This window comes from Ischnura elegans, chromosome 3 (genome assembly GCF_921293095.1).
Source record: "Ischnura elegans chromosome 3, ioIscEleg1.1, whole genome shotgun sequence".
In the NCBI taxonomy this organism is placed as follows: domain Eukaryota; kingdom Metazoa; phylum Arthropoda; class Insecta; order Odonata; family Coenagrionidae; genus Ischnura; species Ischnura elegans.
The window spans coordinates 104,568,631-104,590,924 of NC_060248.1; the positions used below are offsets into that span (position 1 = coordinate 104,568,631).

Here is a 22,294-nt window from a genome sequence, read left to right on the forward strand (position 1 = left end):
GCAAGAACCCTGTATACAGAGTTCTTGGATTAAAGATAACAGGCAACACTACCTGGCATTCATGGAAGAAATGGCGGAATTATTCAAGGAGACAAGTGAAGGGGATGACGCGCACGAGCGTAGCAAGATGGCCGATATTTGCCACGGGAGGCGGGGGTCTCCAGCGACTCCATATTCTTCTAAGCTCCTTGGTCGGAATATGGAATTTTAGAGAACGGAGGTATGGTATACATTTTTCACGTACATCGGAGACACCGCCCCTATGCTGATATTTGGAATCAAAAAACAAATGAGTAACTACAAGCGGTAAGAAAGTTTGGGTTAACATTTTTGGTGTACATCCTCATGTCGGTATTTATTGGCATTTGACATCATTTAATGACTAGAATATGTACGAAAATGATAACGTGGTTTTGTTTTGATGTCATATATCTATGGGCAATCATGTTTGAGGAATATATCAGTGTAAATATTCGATGTGAACTTGGGGTAACATTTCTGATGAACAATTTTCTCATGCAGCATTTATCCTTAATTTCATCGTTGTGGAGTAAAAATTCAATAGTGAATAATAAGTAGGTAAACATGTCGTGTTATTATGCAATTCCATTTAATGACTAGAATATGTACGAAAATGATAACGTGGTTTTGTTTTGATGTCATATATCTATGGGCAATCATGTTTGAGGAATATATCAGTGTAAATATTCGATGTGAACTTGGGGTAACATTTCTGATGAACAATTTTCTCATGCAGCATTTATCCTTAATTTCATCGTTGTGGAGTAAAAATTCAATAGTGAATAATAAGTAGGTAAACATGTCGTGTTATTATGCACCTAGAACGCTTATTTGATGCAAATAAAAGCTTTTTGACCTTTTAAATTATTTCGTGAATAGAATGTGTCTCTAAATCATTAAGTCGTTTTGTTTTGATGTCATCTAACTATTGGCAATCATGTTTGAGTAATGTATCAGTGTAAATATTCGATGTGTACTTGGGGTAACATTTCCGATGAACAATTTTCTTGTGCGGCATTTATCCTTATTTTCATCGTTGTGGAGTAAAAATTCAATAGTGAATAATAAATAGGTGAACATATCGTGTTATTATACAACTAGAACGCTTATTTGATGCAAATTAAAGCAATGGGAGTTATTTTGGTTTCAGAAAGTTTGGGTTAACATTTTTGGTGTACATCCTCATGTCGGTATTTATTGGCATTTTACATCATTAAATGGCTAGAATGTGTCTCGTAATGATAAAGTGGCTTAGTTTTGATGTCATCTAACGATGTGTAAACATGATTGAGGAATATATCGAGGTAAATATTTGATGAGAACTTGGGGTAACATTTCTGATGAACATTTTGCTTACGAGGCATTTATCTCTATTTTCATCATTGTGGGGTAAAAATTCAATAGTGAATAATAAATACGTAAACATTTCTTGTTACATTTCAACTAGAACGCTGATTTGATGTAAATTAAAGCAATGGGAGTTATTTTGGTTTCATAAAGTTTGGGTTAACATTTTTGGTGTACATACTCATGTCGGTATTTATTGGCATTTTACATCATTAAATGGCTAGAATGTGTCTCGTAATGATAAAGTGGCTTAGTTTTGATGTCATCTAACGATGTGTAAACATGATTGAGGAATATATCAGCATAAATATTTGATGAGAACTTAGGGTAACATTTCTGATGAACATTTTGCTTACGAGGCATTTATCTCTATTTTCATCATTGTGGGGTAAAAATTCAATAGTGAATAATAAATACGTAAACATTTCTTGTTACATTTCAACTAGAACGCTGATTTGATGTAAATTAAAGCAATGGCAGTTATTTTGGTTTCATAAAGTTTGGGTTAACATTTTTGGTGTACATCCTCATGTCGGTATTTATTGGCATTTTACATCATTAAATGGCTAGAATGTGTCTCGTAATGATAAAGTGGCTTAGTTTTGATGTCATCTAACGATGTGTAAACATGATTGAGGAATATATCAGCATAAATATTTGATGAGAACTTAGGGTAACATTTCTGATGAACATTTTGCTTACGAGGCATTTATCTCTATTTTCATCATTGTGGGGTAAAAATTCAATAGTGAATAATAAATACGTAAACATTTCTTGTTACATTTCAACTAGAACGCTGATTTGATGTAAATTAAAGCAATGGCAGTTATTTTGGTTTCATAAAGTTTGGGTTAACATTTTTGGTGTACATCCTCATGTCGGTATTTATTGGCATTTGACATCATTTAATGACTAGAATATGTACGAAAATGATAACGTGGTTTGGTTTTGATGTCATCTAACTATGGGCAAACATATTTGAGCAACTTCTCAGTGTAAATATTCGATGTGAACTTGGGGTAACATTTCTGATGAACAATTTTTTCATGCGGCATTTATCCTTAATTTCATCGTTGTGGAGTAAAAATTCAATAGTGAATAAAAAATAGGTAAACATATCGTGTTATTATACAACTAGAACGCTTATTTGATGCAAATTAAAGCAATGGGAGTTATTTTGGTTTCAGAAAGTTTAGGTTAACATTTTTGATGAACATCTTCATGCCGGTATTTTTGACCTTTTACATTATTTCGTGAATAGAATGTGTCTCTAAATCATACAGTGGTTTGTTTTTTATATTACCTAACTATGTGTAAACATGTTTGAGGAATATGTCAGTGTAAATATTTTATGTGAACTTGGGGTAACATAAAAGCTTCGTAAAAGCGAGAACTTCGTAATAACGTTGTTCGTATTAACGAGAGTCTACTGTTACATACCACAGTTCTCCAACCACAATTGTATTCCATACAAGGAATTTATAGAAAAACTTATTTTTCTATGCATAGAAAATTTAGTAAAATGGTAAAAAAAGCTCATACTGATGACTTCCTATGATCAATTGAGTAAGTTGAAGTTAAAGTTATCAAGTAAGTGTAATAAATGGGCTATGTGCTTTAGAAATTTTCCGCATGCCAACACTAATACCAATATGTTTGTGAAAACATTTCACAACACTCTGAAAACCCATTACCTTAACTGGAAAGTTAACAGGATATTAGATGATTTTGTAACAATTATTTTCAGAATGCAAAAACAGCGTACCTGTCTCTAAAGTACAATAGGATTATTGAATAGCCACCTCTTGGATTTGCAAGCGTAAATTGTTTACACCATTACAAAGGCATCAAAATCCTTGATGAAAATGTAATGGTAGTGACTAAAGGCTAGTGTTGGAATGTCAGAGCCCAGTCTGATCCTTCGTCTTTGTACTTTGTCAAGTTGGCCAATGGTGATTGTAGCCTTCCAGAGTTGTGCTTCGTAAAATGCTGTAGGTTATCTTGTGCGGGTCTTTGTTCACACATGTATATTTGCTCATACAGTGACAAACATTCAATATGGAAGCACGTTCATAAAGTTCACTCTTTTCAAGTTCGAAATCATCATACTTCATCAGCCCCTGCCTTTGAAGTTGAAAGTACAGCAAAATTGGACCTTTGCTCATCATCATTTTCCAATAATGATTAATCTAAAGAACAGTTACTCCATTCTATAGAAAAGAGTTTGAAGCAAATAAAATCATTCATCAATCAAAAAAAGTCACAGCCTCTCCTTCTCCATGTTCTTAACACTTTAAAATTACTGCTCGAGAAATTCGATGCAATTGAGCATATCACAGAACCTCCTAAACTGCAGCATGCAAGAGTACCCCCTACCTCTAATCTATAAGCAACTCAGTACAGGTTGCACCAAACCTCAAAGGATCGCAAACCCACCAAGCACTACTTCCAGAGCCCTAGCCGAGATCAACTAGAGTCCATTAAAGATTCATTAATGAATAATGAGTGTTGCTCTTTCACAGATCGAATTTCTTCGAACAGTAATCTTCTGAAAACTGTTTGCAGGAGTGGCCAATATACAGTCAATTCTGTGCATCTAAATCACTTGATTGTTTTATAAGTCATTTAGAAGTTGAGCAATTAGCCTAGTGTGTATCACCAGATTTTCAAAGAGGCTGGCTGTACGATACTGTAATCGCAGTTTTTCTAACAATTGTAAGCTCATCTATATCTACTGCTAGAATTATAGATACGGCAGTTTGTAGTTAGCAATATGAAATTAGAGAAGGTATTATCCCTTTTTCAGAAAATCACCTTCAAAGATGTAACTAAGCTAATTATTCCATTTAATCCATTGAATTCACATTGGCTTCTCCTAGTAGTTAGGCTTAATGAAAAAGAAATTGATTTTTATGACCCTTCCAGTGATAGCATTAAGCCTATGTATAAATACGGTATTGCTCAGTGGGTTATATTCCTTGGTCATAAATGTAGTGGTGAGATTGCAGACTGGAAGACATTTCACCCAAAGCATCTGTTGCAAATTGATGGCCTTAACTGTGGGGTTTACATATCAAGGTTTGCTGAGCAAGATCTGAAAGGACAACCAGTCGATCCAGTTGCCTACAGGAAGTTAATGTTCAACACAATCACTGGGAGAAGCCACTGAAAACCATGCTTGCAGGCTACCCAATTGCCAGAGGTTAAAGCAATGTTTGTGTCTTCAATAGCTGCACCTTTTCATTCTTCTTTCCTATTTCATTTTCCTGTGTGCCTTAAATATTTTGCATGACATTTTTTCAGATCTTGAGATGACTTGCATCACATGCATCTTCTACTTACTTCTTCCTACTATCTTTTCAAATTTGATAGAGCATACTTCCTAGTTCAGAATTATAGCATTTGTATCATTTTATGTGCTAGTCATATTTTATTTTTTGTATTGGAAGGTATGCCAAGATAGCATATTTTTATTTGATTATTCTAGTCATTGCCATACATAACACCTTGAGTCTTCCACAAGGTCATGACTTTTATTTAGCTTTATCTATAAGGAAGTGCTAAGGTGCTTTCTATAAAACTGTGCAATATTTTTTGTCCTGAAATTTGATGTCATGTACATTACAGCTTGCTTAGAGAGCAAATTTTTGTCCAGTCGTTTTGTAAACAGCAAGCTAAGAAATGAATACGTCAAGCTGAGTTGCATAGCCATTTCTAATCATATGCAGCATGTCTATAATCATTCAATAACAACTGGCTCTTAATATCCTTGATAAATAACATATGTACATATCTTTCTATTTTCCTAAGTCTTGAAGGCTCAGCATGTTAAGAGAATGTGCAAGGAATTTATTTATCTTCAGTTACATTATTTTTTACGTGATAGTAACACCTATATTGTAAATATGTAGATAAGCAGTTTGCATGTCCCTTTCCAAGGACTACTACCTTGTCGCGGTGGAAGGGCTTGTGTGTTCCGTGAAATCTGCACAATATTGGCAAATGATACATTTTTCTCACTGTCATGTAAATTCACACCAATAATTTACAAGGGTAGGAACCAGACTAAAGGTAGTAAAATCCAGATAAATCGGCAAAGGTGATATAGAAAGCAGTCTTATCAACAATACCAAAATGGATAGCTGTTGAGTGTTACTTTCATGTACATATTTAAGGTACATACAGATTTTTTTCTGAAAATAGTCTATGTATTTTTGGAAAGTGTCTCTGAAAATAATTTTTTGAAATGAAAATTATTCTGTGAAAGTATTCTTGCCTCAATTCAATGCCAAAAGAAAAACAGCTATTTTTCTTTTTAACTAAAAATTTCTTTGTCAGCAAAAACATAAGTCCATCACCTGGCCCGAATGATTGATGGCAGTCCCCTTAAGTTAATATAACAAAAAAATTTTGCCTATTTATTATTCACTATTGAATTTTTACCCCACAATGATGAAAATAGAGATAAATGCCTCGTAAGCAAAATGTTCATCAGAAATGTTACCCCAAGTTCTCATCAAATATTTACGCTGATATATTCCTCAATCATGTTTACACATCGTTAGATGACATCAAAACTAAGCCACTTTATCATTACGAGACACATTCTAGCCATTTAATGATGTAAAATGCCAATAAATACCGACATGAGGATGTACACCAAAAATGTTAACCCAAACTTTATGAAACCAAAATAACTGCCATTGCTTTAATTTACATCAAATTAGCATTCTAGTTGAAATGTAACAAGAAATGTTTACATATTTATTATTCACTATTGAATTTTTACCCCACAATGATGAAAATAGAGATAAATGCCTCGTAAGCAAAATGTTCATCAGAAATGTTACCCCAAGTTCTCATCAAATATTTACACTGATATATTCCTCAATCATGTTTACACATCGTTAGATGACATCAAAACTAAGCCACTTTATCATTACGAGACACATTCTAGCCATTTAATGATGTAAAATGCCAATAAATACCGACATGAGGATGTACACCAAAAATGTTAACCCAAACTTTCTGAAACCAAAATAACTGCCATTGCTTTAATTTACATCAAATCAGCGTTCTAGTTGAAATGTAACAAGAAATGTTTACGTATTTATTATTCACTATTGAATTTTTACCCCACAATGATGAAAATAGAGATAAATGCCTCGTAAGCAAAATGTTCATCAGAAATGTTACCCCAAGTTCTCATCAAATATTTACGCTGATATATTCCTCAATCATGTTTACACATCGTTAGATGACATCAAAACTAAGCCACTTTATCATTACGAGACACATTCTAGCCATTTAATGATGTAAAATGCCAATAAATACCGACATGAGGATGTACACCAAAAATGTTAACCCAAACTTTATGAAACCAAAATAACTCCCATTGCTTTAATTTACATCAAATCAGCGTTCTAGTTGAAATGTAACAAGAAATGTTTACGTATTTTTTATTCACTATTGAATTTTTACCCCACAATGATGAAAATAGAGATAAATGCCTCGTAAGCAAAATGTTCATCAGAAATGTTACCCCAAGTTCTCATCAAATATTTACCTCGATATATTCCTCAATCATGTTTACACATCGTTAGATGACATCAAAACTAAGCCACTTTATCATTACGAGACACATTCTAGCCATTTAATGATGTAAAATGCCAATAAATACCGACATGAGGATGTACACCAAAAATGTTAACCCAAACTTTCTGAAACCAAAATAACTCCCATTGCTTTAATTTACATCAAATCAGCGTTCTAGTTGAAATGTAACAAGAAATGTTTACGTATTTATTATTCACTATTGAATTTTTACCCCACAATGATGAAAATAGAGATAAATGCCTCGTAAGCAAAATGTTCATCAGAAATGTTACCCCAAGTTCTCATCAAATATTTACCTCGATATATTCCTCAATCATGTTTACACATCGTTAGATGACATCAAAACTAAGCCACTTTATCATTACGAGACACATTCTAGCCATTTAATGATGTAAAATGCCAATAAATACCGACATGAGGATGTACACCAAAAATGTTAACCCAAACTTTCTGAAACCAAAATAACTCCCATTGCTTTAATTTACATCAAATCAGCGTTCTAGTTGAAATGTAACAAGAAATGTTTACGTATTTATTATTCACTATTGAATTTTTACCCCACAATGATGAAAATAGAGATAAATGCCTCGTAAGCAAAATGTTCATCAGAAATGTTACCCCAAGTTCTCATCAAATATTTACGCTGATATATTCCTCAATCATGTTTACACATCGTTAGATGACATCAAAACTAAGCCACTTTATCATTACGAGACACATTCTAGCCATTTAATGATGTAAAATGCCAATAAATACCGACATGAGGATGTACACCAAAAATGTTAACCCAAACTTTATGAAACCAAAATAACTCCCATTGCTTTAATTTACATCAAATAAGCATCCTAGTTGTATAATAACACGATCTGTTAACCTATTTATTATTCACCATTGATTTTTTTACCCCACAATGATGAAAATACATACAAATGCCTCGTAAGCAAAATGTACATCAGAAATGTTACCCCAAGTTCTCATTACATATTTACCTCGATATATTCCTCAATCATGTTTACACATAGTTAGCTAATATCAAAAACAAACCACTATATGATTCTGAGACAGATTCTAGTCACAATTTAATGTAAAAGGCCAATAAATACCGACATGAAGATGTACACCGAAAATGTTAACCCAATTTTTCTGAAACCAAAATAACTCCCATTGCTTTAATTTGATTCAAATAAGCATCCTAGTTGTATAATAACACGATATGTTAACCTATTTATTATTCACTATTGTTTTTTTACACCACAAAGATGAAAATACATACAAATGCCTCGTAAGCAAAATGTACATCAGAAATGTTACCCCAAGTTCTCATTACATATTTACCTCGATATATTCCTCAATCATGTTTACACATAGTTAGCTAATATCAAAAACAAACCACTATATGATTCTGAGACAGATTCTAGTCACAATTTAATGTAAAAGGCCAATAAATACCGACATGAAGATGTACACCGAAAATGTTAACCCAAACTTTCTGAAACCAAAATAACTCCCATTGCTTTAATTTGATTCAAATAAGCATCCTAGTTGTATAATAACACGATATGTTAACCTATTTATTATTCACTATTGATTTTTTTACCCCACAATGATGAAAATACATACAAATGCCTCGTAAGCAAAATGTACATCAGAAATGTTACCCCAAGTTCTCATCAAATATTTCCACTGATATATTCCTCAATCATGTTTACACATAGTTAGCTAATATCAAGAAGTAACCACTATATGATTCCGAGACAGATTCTAGTCACAATTAAATGTAAAAGGCCAATAAATACCGACATGAAGATGTACACCGAAAATGTTAACCCAATTTTTCTGAAACCAAAATAACTCCCATTGCTTTAATTTGATTCAAATAAGCATCCTAGTTGTATAATAACACGATATGTTAACCTATTTATTATTCACTATTGTTTTTTTACACCACAATGATGAAAATACATACAAATGCCTCGTAAGCAAAATGTACATCAGAAATGTTACCCCAAGTTCTCATCAAATATTTCCACTGATATATTCCTCAATCATGTTTATACATAGTTAGCTAATATCAAGAAGTAACCACTATATGATTCTGAGACAGATTCTAGTCACAATTTAATGTAAAAGGCCAATAAATACCGACATGAAGATGCACACCGAAAATGTTAACCCAATTTTTCTGAAACCAAAATAACTCCCATTGCTTTAATTTGATTCAAATAAGCATCCTAGTTGTATAATAACACGATATGTTAACCAATTTATTATTCACCATTGATTTTTTTATCCCACAAAGATGAAAATACATACAAATGCCTCGTAAGCAAAATGTACATCAAAAATGTTACCCGAAGTTCTCATCAAATATATCCACTGATATATTCCTCAATCACGTTTACACATAGTTAGCTAATATCATAAACAAACCACTATATGATTCTGAGACAGATTCTAGTCACAATTTAATGTAAAAGGCCAATAAATACCGACATGAAGATGTACACCGAAAATGTTAACCCAATTTTTCTGAAACCAAAATAACTCCCATTGCTTTAATTTGATTCAAATAAGCATCCTAGTTGTATAATAACACGATCTGTTAACCTATTTATTATTCACCATTGATTTTTTTACCCCACAATGATGAAAATACATACAAATGCCTCGTAAGCAAAATGTACATCAGAAATGTTACCCCAAGTTCTCATTACATATTTACCTCGATATATTCCTCAATCATGTTTACACATGGTTAGCTAATATCATAAACAAACCACTATATGATTCTGAGACAGATTCTAGTCACAATTTAATGCAAAAGGCCAATAAATACCGACATGAAGATGTACACCGAAAATGTTAACCCAATTTTTCTGAAACCAAAATAACTCCCATTGCTTTAATTTGATTCAAATAAGCATCCTAGTTGTATAATAACACGATATGTTAACCTATTTATTATTCACTATTGATTTTTTCACCCCACAATGATGAAAATACATACAAATGCCTCGTAAGCAAAATGTACATCAGAAATGTTACCCCAAGTTCTCATAAAATATTTCCACTGATATATTCCTCAATAATGTTTACACATAGTTAGCTAACATAAAAAACAAACCACTATATGATTCTGAGACAGATTCTAGTCACAATTTAATGTAAAAGGCCAATAAATACCGTCATGAAAATGTACTCCGAAAATGTAAACCCAAACGATCTGAAACCAAAATCACTCCCGGGGCCTAATTGTACATCAAATATTAATATAATAACGGTTTCCAATTCATTTCTACTTTTCTCTGGGACTCTAGCCTTAGAACTCGCCTTTGTTTACATTTTTTAATAATATTTCGCTTTCGGCCATCTTGAATTTAGATGTACGTCCTCATGTATACCAAATCTCCATTCGGAACGATTCCGGAATATGTGGCTTTGTTTTCGTTGCGCAAATACACCTTCTAATATTTCAGCTTGATGTGTTTACGTGGCGATGGCGCTACTAGTATTAAAAAGCAACAGGTGGCATGAGTGGCATTTACAAATTTCCTATTTCGCGTCAACCAGCTGTGGACGCCAGTGTTGATGGATAAAAGATACAGTACACTCTCCTCAAGTTCTCCTCATTGAATGAGCAAATCGTTTTATGCTCCATGAATACTTTGAAAAAAGAAATGCAAATATAAAAATATTGTTTATTCCAAGAATTTCATTTCTTACGTGACGACGGAAAATAAGCGAACCTATTTTCGCACCAGAATTTAGACCACCGTGTATGTAGACAAAGGACCTTCAAAATATGCGACTAAAATTAATGGTACAAACGATGAACAGAAATAGTTCTCTATATAAACTCTCCGTTAATCTGAAATATCTGCCAATAATTAAGTGACTTTTATATTCCTTGAACGAGGATCTATTCAAGAGACCCTTCCTAAAATTAGCATCTTGTACCTAATGAAAGATATTAGATTTAAATTTGTGAATTACTATACGTGTCACTTCCTGGAAGTATTTTTATATGTTGACGAGCGTATTAGTTCCATTCCACAACATCAACACGAAGATGTTCGAATCCTTTCCCGGAAGATGTGATTTTATCGGGCAGAACACCAGGTCGCAGTAACCTTGAAGCAAAGGCGGATCATTACCTTCCGCGATGGTATGAAATACTGGTCAGCGCCTATGAGTCGTACGGGACTGAGATTTGATACGTGTAGATAAGGGTATTTTAATGTATAAAGAAAGAGTGATTATTCTCTGGATGCAAAATTTTCACATCGTCCTTTCTATTGAGTCTTCATCTTGCGACCAATGAAATGAAAAGACAACTATTTTTTTTAGCATGGCAAGGGTAAAATGGTCCGATAAAAAAATAAACTGCTTCAAAGGCAATTAAAATATTTCTCGGATGTCCCTGTACTACCCACCTACAATTTTGGCTATACAAAAACATTTTTCACATAAGTACAAAATTAAAGATCATTAGAGACAATAGCGGCTATCTGCTTCAGTTAAGATAAGCCAATGTCAGAAATGGAGATAAAATGTTTCTTTCAGAGATAAAAAGGGCAAGCTCATTCACCTAAAAAATGGGATCAACATTAAATTTCCAATGGCTGCTATATCCTTTTACGTACGGAGTAATTCGTACCCACCCCCTCAACATATCCCGATAGTAGCTTAATTTCAGTCTCCATGAGTTGGTAGCTAACGGGGATGCCGACTTTATGAATGACAAAATACGGGAGATGGCGATAAAAATATGGAGATAAAATAGAGGCTCCACAAAATATCACCAGGGAAAACTGTTTTAGGGTTATGCACGAAATTTAAATCTTTCTGCATATTTTAAAATATATAAGTGCAAATAATACAAATAGAAACCAAGTCTAAGTAGACAGCATGAAAGCAGGAACGTAAATATGAATTCAAATATGATCTTAAGTAAAAAGTAAACTTCGGTAGTGTGGGAGGTAGCCAGATTCGGAAGGAGGGGCGACCCACCCTCTTCTTCAGCGTGTTTACCTGGAGGTTATTTTGGACATGCGAGGGTAAAGCTCACCTCAGTCAAACTCACAGCCATGTGAAATTCACAAAAATTCAAAGTAGGGAGACATGTTCCTTTTGCGCCACATCACACTTCAATAATTTTTGGTTAGAGGTGTCCGGAGGATTATCTTCGGATTTGATCCTAGAACAATTCATTCCGCAGCCAAGCGCTCTACGCACTGGTCTCTCGGAGATACTACTGCGGAGTCGTAATTCCATCGATTTGTTCTTTAAACTGATGTTAAACTATAATGTGCGCTGATAGCTAACGTTATAAGGTGACGGCTAACAAGGATGCTGACTTCATGGAAGATAAAATTCGGGAGATTAGATGCTCCATATAATTTCATTAGAGAAAACGTTGATTAGTTGCTTTGAGTGTAGATCTTTTTGAATTAAATACAACATTTTAGGGCCAACGTTGCGTTACATAAAATTTAAAATTGAGGTCAAGAGAAAAAAAAACTCAATTTAACTAGAGAAAACTACCTTTCTAGGGTTACGATCAAAATTAATATCTTTCTGTATATTTTGTAAGATGCAAGTGCATATAACATAAATGATAACCAGGTTTAAGTTGACAGCATGAATGCAGGGACGTAAAATTGAACTTACTACGAATATCATCTCTTTTCACTGAATAAGTTCACTACTTATCTCTTTAAGATGTCGATGCAGTGAACTTAAGCGAAACCGTTCTCTTATCTTAAGCATATAAAAAATATAATTTTCGAAGACGAGAGCTCCCAGTAAATAGGAGGGAACGTCAACGCTAGAGCCTGAAACACACCAGTCGCGGCGGATATATTAGGGGATGGGGTGGGGGTTACTACTTTGCACAAAAATATTTTATTTACCGGTAAATGTAACTGCTATTACGAACTGAATTACAAATTAATTTTAAACTTAGGGCATATTTGTGTGTTTTTTGTCTAAGAATTTAAGAATTAGTCTGAAACAGATGTTTTCGAGCCTTGAAAATCCCAAATTTCCAAAATTCCAGAACCCACCTTCGGCTAGTAGGAATTCCCCAGACTCATCCCCTTGGTCCAAACTCAGATCCGCCACTCAATCATATCATAGTTTTTACGCGCAAAAATTTAAGTATAATTTGAGGTTCGCTTTTCAATGATGGGGAAGGAATTTATCATATCGCATTGGCTGCATTATTTCCAGGCCTGCGATTCGGAGCGTTTATAATTTTTATGCATGGGCTGCAATAGAGCAAATACTTGATGGTGAGCAGTGATTGCCATCGGGAATTCCACGTGCATGTTTAGGGACGGAATACAAACGGTCACAAATGATTAAAGCATGGAAAGTGAGCCCTGTCACTACCGCTATCTATGAAAATCATGGCGTATAAGAAAATTTCATCCTTCCTTCCCGATATCCTCGAGCTTCCCTTGAACGTGAACATGATGGAGTGACTACTATCGGCGCAGAAATTATGTGCCATCAAGTTAGAGCAGGGGCGCATCTAGGAATTAAGACTAGGGGGTTTTAGGCGTTACTAAGTAATAATACATGGAGGTTTTGGGGGTATAGAATACACACCAGGGTAAGCGGGAGGTGTAGGGGCCCTCCCCAGAAATTTTTGGAGATAAATGGTTCAAAATGGAGAGTTTTACGGCTGTGTGATAAGTTAGATGTTTTGGTTGTGAGTCATCCGTTCCCCTAATATTAGCTATTAAAGTTTTCGCATTAAAATATTCTTATAAAAAAGTTTCTCTGAGTCCCGGGGGGGGGGGGGGATATTCATTCCCCATAACCAACCCTCGCTGCGCCGCTGAGTTAGATCACCGATGAAAAAGTAGCACAACGGTGTACAGAATAACCTTTCACGCCATTACTTTTATTTTTTAGACAAAATGATTTCACGACAAACAAACGCTGGCAATTGTCAGAGTATAATTAATCATTTTACCACACATTCCACAAGTTTCATGTTTTTTATGTCTAACAGGAAAAATGTTAGTTTATCTTATACCAAACAAAAGTATCTGAACGGAGGATACGTAGAATTAAGTAAGGCCTCAATGAAGAATGATCGCAGGCTTTCCCGGCGTAAAGTATCGTCAGGTCCATCATGGTGGAAATCCCGAGTAACCTTCCACGAGGGCCTCAATGGATGCGCACGCCAGTTGAACGAAATAAATTCGCCAAGGACGGAGGTGATGAGAAGGGAGAAGAAGACGGATCGGCACTCATTGTCAGAGAGAACAGCCATATCATTCGGTTTCCTAAATTCACCTTATCAGTCGATGAACCCATACGCCAAGGTTGAAGCTATCTAGGTTGTAATCTTGGATGGCGATGGAAAGCCAAATCGCACATAGAAAAAGATTATTCGATACGAAACAGAAGAATCAAGTCTCTCGATTCTCTGACGTTCAAATTTTAATTAAAGGGCGTTTATCCGTTCTCTGGCATGAACAGCTCGAGGGAAAAATTAGAGAAACAAAGGATAAGAAAAATTTAGCAGTGAAGAGTGACTGGAACACCTCAGTCGTTTTCGCCATCTGATTTTACCCCCGGCAACGGCGGATGACATGCGCAGGAAAGAGGTTCGACACCTGACGCACCGTTTTTCGGAACGCCTCGTGCCTGCTGCGGAGGAGACTCAATTTTTAAGTTTCAGTTATATGTTTTTCTCTCAGAGAACTACTAAATTTTCTCATTTGTTCGGAAATAATTATATGGACTCTTTTTGCTTTTAGATATTTAATGATACAAAAACATTGAAATAGCCTGCATGCGAGAATGGAAAACAACCACAGGAGAATTTAAAAAAAAAATAAAATTTAAGGAACAGTTAGCTTACATAAATTTCTAGAATAATTCACTCAAAGCATGTCGCTGAAATAATTAAATTTTGAACGAAATGGATGGACGTGGACACAGTACGGATGAAGGATGTACAGGCTAATTAATAATCGATTACGGCGTGTATCTAAGAGGACAAGGGTGGGTTGGTGGAAAAGTGTGAAGAAATGGAAAAGCTTCAGAAGAAAGGAGAGGTTGGCACGTTATATGTACTCCAAGATGTAGTCGCTATCAGGCAGCAAATGAGGACAAGCCATGTCAAAAATTAAGGCCAGAATTAAATTAATGCTTATACTACCCAAGTAAGCACTGCACACATTTAAGTAGTTTATAATTATGCTATGATTATGCTATTATTATATGCGATAAATTTAAGATAAATTGCACGGGGGATCCAGTGGCGGATACAGAAAAAACTCAAGGGGGGGCGCAACATATCTTGAGTTGTCTTTACTTTTATCATAATAAGAGATGATCAAGTCACAGGCAAAGTATATAAAAATTTTATTTGAAAGTGATTATAAACATGTAAAAGACAATGCCATCTTATGATATAAAAAAGTTACAATTGTGGTTTTGCAATGTTCGGCAATACAGGCGGACCCGCAAGGGGGGGGGGGGGCGCGCGCCCCCTGCGCCCCCCATCTGTATCCGCCACTGGGGGGATCGTGTCTCCCCAGACCTTTAAAAATATGCAAGATTTTTAATACCGTCCCATTATCATTGCATTCGTTTTGTATTACGGGTTATCCTTGTGCCCCCCCAGAAAGAAATCCTGGATCCGCCCCTGTTGGTAGGCAATACAAACAAATGACTATCGATCTCTGATATCACATATCCGGACCCCTCCTCCCCCCGAAATATAAAAATACAATTATTTCCCTTCATTAAAAAAAATATTGAAAAAATCATGAATTTACGAAAGATTTCTTTGAGAAATGAAGTTTTTTTCGATAGTGAAAAGTGTTAAAATTATTTTAAAACCTTCGACTTACGGCCCTGTTTTCAAATATTTCCCCCCTGATTTTGGACTCCCTCCCCGAGCGGAATTCCTGGCAACGCCACTGCTCATCTGATTCGGCCATGTCAATAGGAGAATGAAACCATATACTGTAAAAGGACATCAGACTCCAGAAAAATAAAGTTGGAAGGCGAATGGTGAATTGAAGGCGAGGAATACAGAGAGCAATGGGGACAATGGAGCTCCAGGCGGGAAAATGATGACAATCATAAACAACCTGAAATGTATAGCAATTTGACTGGATAACCTGGTGGTGGACAAACAAATATTGTAGCAGAAAGTACCTAACCTTGGGTTGGTTTCTATGGACTTCCGGTCCATGAGAAATGGTGAAAAACCTACTACTAACCTTACTTTTTTTTAGTAAGGTTAGTACCAGTGGTCACTACTGGTTCCCCATTACGGTAAAGTGATAATGTGTATCGATGTGTATGAGCTATCAAATAAATACATAGCCATCCAGTGCCAGCTTGCTCATTACATCCGCGTCACCCTCCTGGACCAAAACTACAACAAATATTGAACCTCTTAGTACTAGGAATGTTGCAAATTTAAGGCGAAAGGCCACACAAACGTATGAGATTATATAAGACAGTGCAAAGTGTTGTTTTTTATTTTTGTAATATAGCATTTTTTGCCACCGTTCATACATGCCCAAATAGCATGTTCATGTTAATTCACTACGTTCGTTTTGCTACTATCTGTGACTTCTTTCATTTACTTGTTCCTCCGTGAATTTAAAAAACGAAAGAGTTGGGCGAAGTGGTCTGAAGGAGACTGCTAGTGTACAAAGCAAAGCATTTTACACCTATAGGAAATTGCCAAGCTGCATTAATGCTGAAAACAGTGGCGGATACAGAAAAAACTCAAGGGGGGGGGGGGCGCAACATATCTTGAATTGTCTTTAATTTTATCGTAATAAAAGATGATTAAGTCACAGACAAAGTATATGAAAATTTTATTTAAAGTGATTATAAACATGTAAAAGACAATGCCATCTTATGATATAAAAAAGTTACAATTGTGGTTTTGTAATGTTCGGCAATACATGCGGACCCGCAAGGGGGGGGGCGCCCCCTGCGCCCCCCATCTGTATCCGCCACTGGCTGAAAAAGAGTACCGGACTGCCTGTGCAAAGCTACCTAAAGTACAATGAGAGGATACTTATGGCATGGATTGATGGCCGTATTCGAAGACGTTTCTAGAGGAACGACTCTACCAGTATGACGGGATTGAAACTGGGTGGGGAGAAGTCAACCTCTTAACATTTCTGAAACGTACCTCTTCGGTTGTACGGCTTCCTACAAGCATTCTGATTCTCTCCGTACTACTACGAGTTCAGAGCACCCTACGGATATTTAGAAACGGTTCCTAATATGGTGGAATGCTTCTATCACATACGGATTTTGGCATTTTTTTTCCAGGTATTTTCCGCAGTATGTGATCAAAATGTAATTACACATACGATTTTTTATTGACGATACTTTTTTCTAAACTAAACTAATTCATGAAATTGAATCGGTTGATACCGTAGCGATAAACGTTTGCATACCAACTTCGACTGTGAAAATAAAGCAGTGGAAGATGTAAAAGAGGATATCGCAGAAGAAATAAAACCCATACGAGGGTAAGTAAGTCTTATTATTTTATGGGATTGAAATTGTCGGAGAAAGCCAATGAAGGAGTAGCAATCGAAAAATATGGATCAGTATGTTTAAAAACTAGAGGATGGCGTATAAAAGTTACCCCATGCGTATACATATCGACATTGATCAAAAGTTAATGAGAAAGACAATCTATCCTCTAATGATAGCTTTGATGATTCATCTCATTGAAGACGGTAGTAAAACCAATAAAAGTGGACTATTTGAAGACGAAAATCGAATTTATGAGGAGTTTTGTGGAGAGAGAACCATCGATCTCGGATGAAGTCATGGAGGACAGAAAAAATTCAATAGTGTAAAAACAGAAGGACACAAGTTTTAACTCCATGAGAATAACGAACAAGAATTGTCGAAAGTCGATGAAAGAGAAACGTGGATGAAGAACCCAAGCGATGATACGCAAAATAACCCCTCCCGGAAGCCCACCTTGGAAAGGTGCACATGAAGCAGTGGTGAAAGTGGCAATAATAGAAAAATTCCGATTAAAAACGAATACAAAGTTAAGTAATGGAATATCTCCATCAAATAGCGATACAACGAAAGAAAATTTGAATAAGGGAAAGGTGTAGTTATAGAAAATTACATACCTGGCAACACAAGACCTGAAAAATAATAAGGCATCAGGTGTAGATGATATTATTGCAGAGCTAAAATGCAGGAGGGAAGACTTTAACCCAGGTCTACAAAAAATGTGCTCAACTGGAGATATTCAAAGTCATTTCAAGAATAACCTCATCATTCCTATACCTAAAAGATAGGAGCACAGAAGTGTGAAGATTTTAGGACCATGGGTCTAACGTCGTCGAACAATGATAGAAGAATAGACAGTGATAACGGCAAAGATGAACGATTAGGTATGAAAAAGAGAAGTTATACTTAAACATTAGAGGGTTGGCAGGTGGGAGAACGAAGTGTAAAAGTTACATCAAAAAAATCTTCGTACTGATGGCATACGGCGATAATTAGCCAGCTAGCACATTATAAGTCATTGAAATAAGGTGAAAGGAAGAAATAAGGAAGTCGCTTCTCAAGTAAGCTTGTGATGGGTTTCTTACGGCCAGGGCGACATATTGCCCGGAACACATTACTTCCCGTTCCAAAGGCAGCAGCACAATCGCATTACACCTGAACGAACAACTAAGAAAAATAATAAAACCGAATTCAGCTACAATGAAACAGGACCCTTCCATTTTTTTATAATTACAGCACACTTATAAAAAAATGAATGGACCAACATCAAAGACTAAAAGGAAAGATTTTCTTACCGTTTTACGTGGCCTCTGCATCGAGAAAACCTGAACAAAAAATTCCATGCATTTTATCTGGTATTTTGATATTTTAAGTATTCACGGAGGAACAAGTAAAAAAACTGTACGATTTAGTACATCACACCTAAATGTAATAAAAAATCCCTTCCATTTCTATAAAATATTAAATAATAGCATGCAAATGGCAACTTTTTGACACATAATATAATAAAATTATGCGATGAAATAAGAAATTAGCTTACCATTCATTCAGCATGATCCCCTTCCAACGTAGAAGATTTCAAAGAAATATCACTCGTAAAATGGCACACCACTACTTTCACACGGACTCGATTTTCTGGAAATTATAAGAAAAAGATGCATTAACATAAAGCTCTCATAATGCACGATTCAAGAGTAAAACATTCAGAAAAGCTGAACTATGAAATGCTATCTCAGCAACATTTGGCTTCTAAGATGACGTAAGTTTAGTGAGGAAATGAGATAAATGAAAAATTATAGTTTATCTCCTAACCTCTTCAATCATACCTCCATATATATTCCTAAGGCCATGAAAATCAACGGCCAATAAGAGAAAATTAAAGAAGAAAACAAACCTCTGGTCTTGTTTGGTTGAATTCAGACGGAATTCCCGAATAATTGCGATAAGTTTAAGCAATTGCCAGCAATTAGGCACTGCACTAAGGACTCTATGCAACTCTCAAAACTAAATATTAAGCAACGGATAAAAATCATGGAGGCCTCCTGCATAACACCACGCGACAAAGCAAGACTAGGCAACCTGCGGTCAAATGGGGCCGTCATACAAAAATTCATTTATCTTGGCGACAATGCCCCGAAAATCCTTTCGGAATTTTCTTCCAGCAAAAGCATCGACGACGTGAAAGCTCGATCACAATCACTTTCAGCCGAAGATGGAATGTATATCAAAATATTGTAGCTGCTCTCAAAACCCTTACCATATCACACGAGTAGCACGTACAAATGACATTGGCGAAAGCACTTCGCCAGAGGCTCATAAATATTTAAAATCGGGAAAAACTAATCAGAATCCACCTTAGTGACAACATGATCACAATATGAACAATGGGTCGCAGTGTGGGACATTTTACCATTAACTGTCACATGATATATGCTGATCGCATTACTGAAATCAAACTAAAAGGCATCTCACGCAATAATGTACATATCTCGTCGTTTCACAAAAGCAATCGGATTCGTGAAAGTGCACAAGCGATAACTATAACAGACGGCTTGGACAAATATCCCCACTATCATCCATATCCCCACATCCTTGTCAGGCAAAGTGCAATTAAAGCATAAAATAACTTGCGAAAATATTACGAAAACCCTTGCTACACATCTTGAGATTCTTTGCAAACACTAATACACGATCTTAGGCGGAATAAAGTTAACTACCGACTGATTTTAGGGATAAATCACAGCAAATTAGAATCTAATAAACTAAAATGAAACAGTAATGGCAAAAATAGGAAACGTGGCACCGATTAATTAAACATGACTGCTTGCTTACCTCTTAACTCAAAGGCGGCGAACATCAAACTGAAGACGATCGACGAGTCATGTGAGTGAATAACTGTGATGACGTCACGAAAAAGTCTGATATATTTTCGTAAAAACAATAAAAATGTAGTTTCAGTGTTAAATGAATAAATGAGATTTGATTGGAATTAATTTTTAAATGAAATTTTTTAAATAAATTTATTTAAAATCATTTACTTTTTGAACACCTTTTTTATCACTGCGTGGAGAAATTTCAACGCCACCTGTTGGCTACCACTTCCGTACACTAATTTTCTTTTGTTTTCCTGCCATCCCGTCTTCTTAACTTGTGCTATGCGATAAGTTCGATAGTTTCAGCTAGGGTAAAAACTGACATTCCTTCAAAATAAAGGGTCTTCGTTAGAATGAGAGGAATACAAAAAAATAACTTCTTATAGTTTATCTCAGGTGAGCATTTTTCAGCAAACTTCCTTCGTTACTGTTTCTCTGGCCAATGATCCTGGGATACCTAAATTTGGTCTTTTTTACTGCTTACCGAGAATGTGAGTCCGGAGTGAGGGGAAGATCTAGACTTGCGTGCGGAGCCGGAATCCGCGGGAGTGATCGTGATTACGTGAGTGTTTAAGTTCAAATCCTATGCATTGAGAGCCGTCATCACATGTCAGCAATCCGCAGATTGATTTGACACAGCTCTCCAATCAGCAATCCTTTCCATATTAACGTCAATCCAAACCAACCTTCGGATTGAGTCATTGTGTGTGCAATGAAATTAATTACATTTTTGTTAACCCCCTCACATATAGTTCCAAGCTCCAACCCTAACGTTCAATAGGTACTATCATAGAGTAAGTATATATACTTACTCTATGGTACTATGCGCCGTTACCTCAATGGGCACCCCTGACCAGTGGCGCAGCGAGGGGGGGGGGTTTGGGGGATTAACCCCCCCCCCCCCCCTCAGAGCTCCGAGAAATTTTTAAGTTTAATCCATTTTTTTTACTTAATTGGATTGATATTACTAATAGAATAGTGTAAGGATTTAAAAAAAATCCCCCAGAAAGCCGTAAAACTCGCCATTTTGAGCAATTTATCTTAAAATTCCGCAATCTATTAATCTCGCACCTACCGCTTATCCTGATGGGATTCCATACTCCAACACACCCCGGTATTAGATGTACCTAGACCCCCCCAGCCTTGTTCCCCAGCCCAGACGAAGTTCCTAGGTGCGCCCCTGCCCCTGACTAATATTCCATGAACTTATCGGGTTGAATTGGATGATTATCGGCATTGTTTTAGACTGATAATTCCCATAAAATTTTAAAGGTATTTCTTCAATTTCTCGAGTTACCTCCTTCCCTATCAACAAGATTTTATCCAAAGTGTAGTTCCAGAATTAAGTCGTTATGAACCAAATTAACTTTAGTAAGAATTTCATTCCATAGCAAGATCAATGGAGGAAGGAGACTACGCCGGGATGATGAACAAGATATACCATGCGAACCTATTTTAAACGGAAGAAAACTTTCACTGATAATGTTCCCAGGAAGAGTCTCTTTTATGGAGTGACCTCTTATAAACATTTTGTGGGTGTGAATGCATGTTTATAGATGCCCGCGTATTCTAAGAAAAATGTGGGTACATATTATCGACGGTAAGCTTACTAAGAGGTAAGGATTATTAGAAGGTGGTTGACGTCAGTACCTATCACCCAACATATCTTGAGCGTCTATAATAATGCGGTATTGTGTCACGTAAGTTGCATACAATTCTGCGGAACGGTAGATAATGGCAGTGCAATTGGGTACCAAGAAAAATCATTCAATGGAATCTTAGTGGCCTTTCATTGGTGAGTCAGCTTAAAAATATTTAAACTTATTGTATTTCATTTAGATGTGTGCTTAATTTTTTCTCTCTGGCTCATTGATGTTTACATATCCCACGTCACGCGATAC

General features: G+C 35.8%; 1 long non-coding RNA gene across 1 annotated transcript; it reads left to right on the forward strand.

Annotated features, from left to right (window-relative positions):
* The first annotated feature begins 509 nt into the window (after nt 1-509).
* LOC124155083 lies at nt 510-888 on the forward strand. Its single transcript, XR_006864119.1, has 2 exons — nt 510-579; nt 815-888. It is a non-coding gene; the product is annotated as an uncharacterized LOC124155083 (long non-coding RNA).
* The last annotated feature ends 21,406 nt before the right edge of the window (nt 889-22,294 follow it).